Here is a 6980-nt window from a genome sequence, read left to right as displayed (position 1 = left end):
GTGGAGTGACCGCCCTGCGGCCGTGTGGAGTGACCGCCCAGCGGTCGTGTGGAGTGACCGCCCTGCGGCCGTGTGGAGTGACCGCCCAGCGGTCGTGTGGAGTGACCGCCCTGCGGCCGTGTGGAGTGACCGCCCTGCGGCCGTGTGGAGTGACCGCCCTGCGGACGTGTGGAGTGACCGCCCTGCGGCCGTGTGAGTGACCGCCCTCCTTTAGATAAATTGTAGTAGCGGCTCCCACGTTGTAGTGAATTTCCCTTTACTGATTTTAACATGTTTTTTTCCATCCCAGACATATCCCAAAGTTTTTTTCTCTCCCACTGCTGACCGTAGGAGGGTTAACGGATTTCCATCCGCGCGCAATCAATACAGTGGCTACTGAAAACTTGGTGGATGAATCTTTTACTGTCTCTTGTCACTGGGCGACCCTCTGGCCACCATCCTAATAGCAAAAACTCTGGGCTCAAAGGGATATCCGCCTGGGTAATATTTTGGATCTCTCTATTTAGCGACACATTATTCCAGCTTCACATTGCAAAGCCAGTATAACCAGCCTCGCACTGATGCGAACTAAAAGTTTGAAAGAGCTGTCTGTGTGCAGGGTTACTGGCTCTGCACTTCTTTAACCCAGACTGTGCAGAAAATGATGTGTAATACGGCAGGCATAGGCTTATAGGGGTCCAAGTAAAAAGGTGATACTGAGTGCTCATTTGCATGACACTACCCAGAATCCCTGGCTGCAGTGGAAGCACTGTATGCCAAGAGATAATGGGGAAGGGCAGCGTTGCAGACCTGTCTGAGACATGTGAATGTGCTCACCATGCGGGATCTTTATTTTCCATTTCGCCAGTATTTGTGAGTTTGCAGGAATGAGAGAACAGACCAGTTGTTTCAGGCAAATGCAATAAAAACGACAACAAAATTCTCGGCAAGGGGCCCTGATGAGCGCCAATTAGTTATCGCTAAAGAGCGAGCCACTAAAATCCCTAGGGAAACATTGCTAAAACCTAAAGCTAAGTTGACCGAGAATGTAAAACGATTACCGCCTGTAACTAACGCCAGCACAAAATCAGGGCGTATACAATCTGGTTTCATACGACACTGGCTCTTTTTGTTTTTAAAAGGTCAAAAAATATTAAAGACCATTTAGTAAAGGCTGATATTCAGATGGAGAGAGAACGCCAATTCTTAGGGGATACCTTCTCCCCCTCTCCTTGGATAGTGGAGAAATGGATCATTATGGATGACCAACGTAGATTCATTTTAAGAGTTAAAGTAATCCTTTTCTTTTCAGTGTTCAGATATAAGTTGGATGTTGTACAAGTATTATTCATGTTCGGGCACTGTTACGTTGATAACTACCATCTTATCTATCGAGATAGGTGTCACGTGTGCTCACCACAAACTGGACTAGGCCGCGAACCTGAGGTGGCGATGTATATAACCACCACCCTACAACCGCGGGGCCAGGTCCGGAATGCAGAGTCGGGGTCGAGTAGCCGGGTCAGGGTAGGAGAGTGAAGGATGGTCGTGGTACTTGCCGTAGTCGGGGAGTGGAGAGAGAAGAGTCGTAGTCTGTAGCCGTGGTCAAGGAGGAGAGAGCGGGAGTCCAGTGACGAGCCAGGGTCCAAGAGGTCTGGGTCCGAGCTGGGGTCACAACGAGAAGGCACAAGACAAGATACAGCACAGCAACGAGCAGTAGTAGCAAGCACAACACAGAAATAATATTCTGTGCTCAGCAATCAGCAGAGGGACGATTAGGCATAAAAAGGGACAGGAGCCAATGAGAGGATCCCAGGAGTGGTGATGTCAGATGTAGGTAGAGCAGCGATAGGAGGAGTCTGGATGAAGGCCAGGTGAGATACTGCTTAATCTGATCCCGGCATTAGCTGTTGTGTGGCGTGCGCGTGCCTGAGCGGCGGGTGCGTGCGTGAGGAGCGTGGCGCGGGGTGAGCGAGCCTGTTCGCCGTGATGTCCCGAGGAGGAGAGCCTGGAATCTCCCTGGTGTAGTGGCGCGTTCCTAGTAATTGCTCGTGACGCCATGGGGCCGGAGTCCCTCCGCAGACCTGACAGTACCCCCCTCTTCAGAGGTGACCTCCGGGCGGCCCATGTGTGGCCTAGAAGGGTACTTGCGGTGAAAAGCCCGGATCAGTCTGGGGGCATGTACCTGTTCCTGGGAGATCCATTCTCTTTCTTCAGGCCCGAAGACCCTCCAATGTACCAAATACTGGAGTCCTCCCTTGATACTCTGGAGTTGAGAATTACCTGCACCTCGAACTCTTGTTGGCCATCCACTAATATGGGACGAGGTGGTAGGTCCTGAATAGGAGATTGGGGATCATGTCTGAAGGGTTTTAAGAGTGAACTGTGAAACACCGCGGGAATTTTCATGGTTGTCGGCAGTTTCAGTTGATAGGCGACCGGATTGATCCTCTCCGTGATGACGAAAGGTCCAATGTACCTTACTGCCAGTTTGGGAGGGGTCACTTTCAGGCAGACGAATGTTCTTCGTTGACAACCATACCTTTTTGTCCTGGTGCGTATTTGGTAGAGTCGATGACGATCGGCTTGTTTTTTCTGCATAGAGATGGCATGTCTAAGGTTTTCTTGAATTTTTTCCCCAGGAATCCTGAAGGTATTGAATCCTATCTTCGGCAGCGGGAACCCCCATACTGGAAACTGTGGTGGGAAGGATGGAGGGATGAAAACCATAGTTGGTGAAGAAGGGGGGCTGTTGAGTGGATTCGTTCCACAAATTGTTGTGTGAATTCTGCCCACGGAAGAAGGTCCGTCCAATTGTCCTGAGTGTCCGAAGTGAAATAGCTAATGAACTGCTCGAGGGATTGGTTGGTCCGTTCCGTTTGGCAATTGGTTTGCGGGTGGTATCCATAGAAAAAGTGTGGCGAAATGCCCAGTTTTAGGCAGAAGACCCTGCAGAACTTCGAAATAAACTGGGAGCCTCGGTCAGAGACAATGACTTGGGGTGTTCCGTAAAGTCTGAAGATCTCCGTAATGAACACATCGGACACTCTTGGGGCGCTGGGTAAGCCCCTGCGTGGAATAAAGTGTGCCTGTTTGGAAAAGTGGTCAACCACCACTAGGATAGTATCCATCCCTTTAGATTTCGGCAGCTCCACGATGAAGTCCATCGAGAGGGGTGTCCATGGACGATCCGGGATTGGAAGGGGTTGAAGGGAATTATGAACAACTTGAGCCATTGGTTATTGAATATGACTGTTCAGAAATGGAGCATGACCTCCGTATGAAGCTCGAGCATACAGAGGAAGAAATCTTAAAAACAAAGCACAACATTTTTTGTAGAGATAAACTTGATTACGAAAACAATAGGCAAAAAGATTGGGCCAAAGATACCGAAAGAGGCAGATCAGTTAAAACAAATACTTATGAGGGGGGGAAGACTCCTCTCAGTCAAGAAAAAGACCCGTAGATCAATACAAACAGAGGTCCTATACACATTCTAATGAAAGGGGACTGACACAATATAGATATGATGAAAAAAGGAACCCTGAACAGTATAATAGATATTATTCCCCCTCTAGACAAGGGGGACACTACCGAAACCCCAACTATAAAGGGAAAAATGATATTGAGAATTTTAGATATGGTCAAAAAGGACAGAATAGGTATGATAATAATAAATCGTCCTTACCAAACAAACCTAGCCCCAAATTCCAATGACCTGCACAGTCCACACCCCCTTCTTTTTTAGAGTAAGTCAAAAACAGACATTTGGATCTAAAAAGGAGGGAGGAAGATCTGGGGTCAAAAATACAGAATCTCACAAAAGAGAAAAAGAAAAGACCGTTACAAGAAGAGGAAGTAGAGGAGGGACCAGAATTATTAAAGAGAAGGGAATGCGAGAAGGACACCTAATTCCATCCTATATAGGTGTAGCCCATGTTCCTCCCCCCCCCCTCCCCCCCCCCCCCCCGGTCGCAGATTGGACCTCTAGGGTGTAGTGAGGGCTGGCTACATGTACTATGGTGGTGCATACCTGCTTGGAACAGGAGGGCCTGAGTCTCCCGCATTGGTGTGGGGGATAACAGGGCCTGGCTTCTGGGGTATATGCCTCCATTGTCTTAGCAGTCCTTGTGGTGTAGCGCCTCCATCTCTATAAGCCCCAGGGATGTGGGGTGGGACCCTTACAGAGAAACCCTGGTCCCAGGGCGAATGATCCAGCTCTCACACAGTCTTTATATAAAAGCAGCAATGTCTTTATTGTCCTTGTAACAGTGATACAGCAGTTCATACACCGCAGCAGTTCAAATGCAGGAGTGCTTCCAAATGTAACAGGTCTATTCCTCCACTCCTCTCCTCCAGGTTGTACCCTAGCAGGATGGGCTGTTTGGGGCTTCAATACCCCAACCCCCACCTCCAGGATATACTCTCTGGGTGAGGGTATATCTCCCCCCCCCCCTCACCCCCTCAGCAGGGTGAGGGGCATTGGTCCACCGCACTTAGTGCTATCAGCTCTACTCAGATTGGCTGAGAGTCTTCTCTCCTGTCTCCTTGCCACTTCCAGATCATGCTCTCTCTGCTCCAGCACTCTCCACTCTCTTGGTTCACCTCTTGCACAACTGCCAGCGCAGGACTCCTCACACACACTCTCCTCCGGCCTCTCAGACTCAACTCCCAGACTCAACTTTCAGACACACACAGGAGCAGCCCACTAAATAGATACAGCCCTGCCCCTTATGATGTCAGCAGAACCTCCCCTCTGTCTCAGGCCTGCCACAGAGTCAAGGGCCTACCTCTATCACTCAAGGCAGGGCTTGGTGGGGGGAAAACCCATGATTACTACTGGCGCCTGCCCTTAACAGGGCTTAATCCAGTAGGAGAAGGATAGGCAGCCCACTATTTCTTACAGGGGCTACATAGGGATTTGTCATCTGTAATTTTAACTAATGACCAGAAAAAAGTACTGGATAGGGGCTTGACTTTTTCACGTTCATGTGGACCGAGCTCCTTCCAGTTATATATGGATTTACAAAAATTCATGCGTAATCTTACATTGAAAAGACATTTTTTTAAACTTGATAAAGAGAAATCCAATGTACTAATAGAAATTACAGAGGTGTAATAAAGGCGCTACGCCCTATAAATACCAAGTGACTAAACGTGATATAAAGTGCAATAACGGACTCACAAGTGGAAAATAAATAAACAATCAAATGTAATAACCCCCTGCTTCATCCTTCCGGTGGGGTTGTTTTCACTCTTCCCCAAATGGTAGAACTTGTATCGCACGATCCAGGGGGAGCATAGGGGGAAAAACATAAAAAAACATTGTGTTTATTTATTTATTTATAAAATATTTTACCAGGAAGTAATACATTGAGAGTTACCTCTCGTTTTCAAGTATGTCCTGGGCACAGAGTTAAGACAAATAATACATGGTTACAAATACAGTTACATAAATGAACAGGGTATACATTATATACAAGACATTGCGTGCACAGTTAAAGAAAATATATATTATGGGCGTATGAAACAGTTACAGACCAGGTTAAAATGTGAGACAGCCTTAGATTTGAAAGAAAGAACTTAAACTGGTGGTGGATGTGAGAGTCTCTGGTAGGTTGTTCCAGTTTTGGGGTGCACGGAAGGAGAAGGAGGAACGTCCGGATAATTTGTTGAGACTTGGGACCATGAATAGTCTTTTGGAGTCTGATCTCAGGTGATAAGTGCTGCAAGTGGTAGGGGTGAGGAGCTTGTTCAGGTAGCTGGGTAGCTTGCCCATGAAGAATTTAAAGGTAAGACAGGAAAGGTGAACTTTGTGCCTAGACTCTAGTGTTGACCAATCTAGTTCTTTGAGCATTTCGCAGTGATGTGTGTTGTAGTTGCATTGGAGAACAAAACGACAAATTGAATTGTAGAGGGTGTCAAGTTTGCTAAGGTGGGTTTGAGGAGCCGAGCCATATACTATGTCTCCATAGTCAATAATTGGTATTAGCATCTGCTGTGCGATACGCTTTCCGACCAGGAGACTTAGGGAGGATTTGTTCCTGTAAAGTACCCCTAGTTTGGCATAGGTCTTGGTTGTCAGGGTATCAATGTGCATCCCGAATGTTAAGTGGGAGTCAAACCATAAGCCCAGGTATTTAAAACTAGTGACAGGTGTTAGGGTGGTGTTAGCGTTGGTTCTAATCAGGAGCTCAGTCACTGGAAGCTTTACAAATTTAGTCTTGGTCCCAAATACCAAATACCAATACCAAATTGTTACAGTCTTGTCAGTGTTTAAAAACAGTTTGTTTTGGGAAATCCAGTTTTCGAGTCTCAAAAAGTCAGACTGAAGTATGTGTTGAAGGTCAGAGAGGCTATGGCTGTGTGCATATAGGATTGTGTCGTCTGCATACATGTGTATTGAGGCTTCCTTACAAGCTGTGGGAAGATCATTAATGAACACTGAGAAGAGTAGGGGCCCCAGAACAGAGCCTTGCGGGACACCACAGGTGATATCCAGGGGGTTGGAGTTAGAGCCTGAGATGGACACATGTTGGGATCTTCCTGATAGGTAGGACTGAAACCAGTTTAAAGCATGTTTCCCTATTCCAGAGCTCTGAAGTTTGTTAAGCAGGATAGCATGATCAACTGTGTCAAAAGGCTTTGCAAAATCTAGGAATACTGCACCAGTGAGTTGTCCCCGTTCCATTCCACACTGGATTTCATTGCAAACTTTTAGCAGGGTGGTTACGGTGGAGTGTTTGGGACGAAACCCAGATTAGAATTGGCTAGGGAAATTTGTCTTGGTATAGAAATTGCTTAATTGGGAGTGGACACATTTTTCCATGACTTTGGATAGAATTGGGAGAAGTGAGATTGGCCTGTAGTTTGAGACAGTGTTTTTGTCCCCACTTTTGAAGATTGGGACAACTCTGGCAGTTTTCCAGGTCTTAGGGATACGGCCTGCAGACAGGATAGAGTTGACTATGGACGCAATTGGTGTGGCAATGGCTGGGGCA

Source organism: Ascaphus truei, chromosome 3, assembly GCF_040206685.1.
Source record: "Ascaphus truei isolate aAscTru1 chromosome 3, aAscTru1.hap1, whole genome shotgun sequence".
NCBI lineage: Eukaryota > Metazoa > Chordata > Amphibia > Anura > Ascaphidae > Ascaphus > Ascaphus truei.
The sequence above is the reverse complement of the archived record's forward strand: the minus strand, read 5'-3'. Positions refer to the sequence as shown.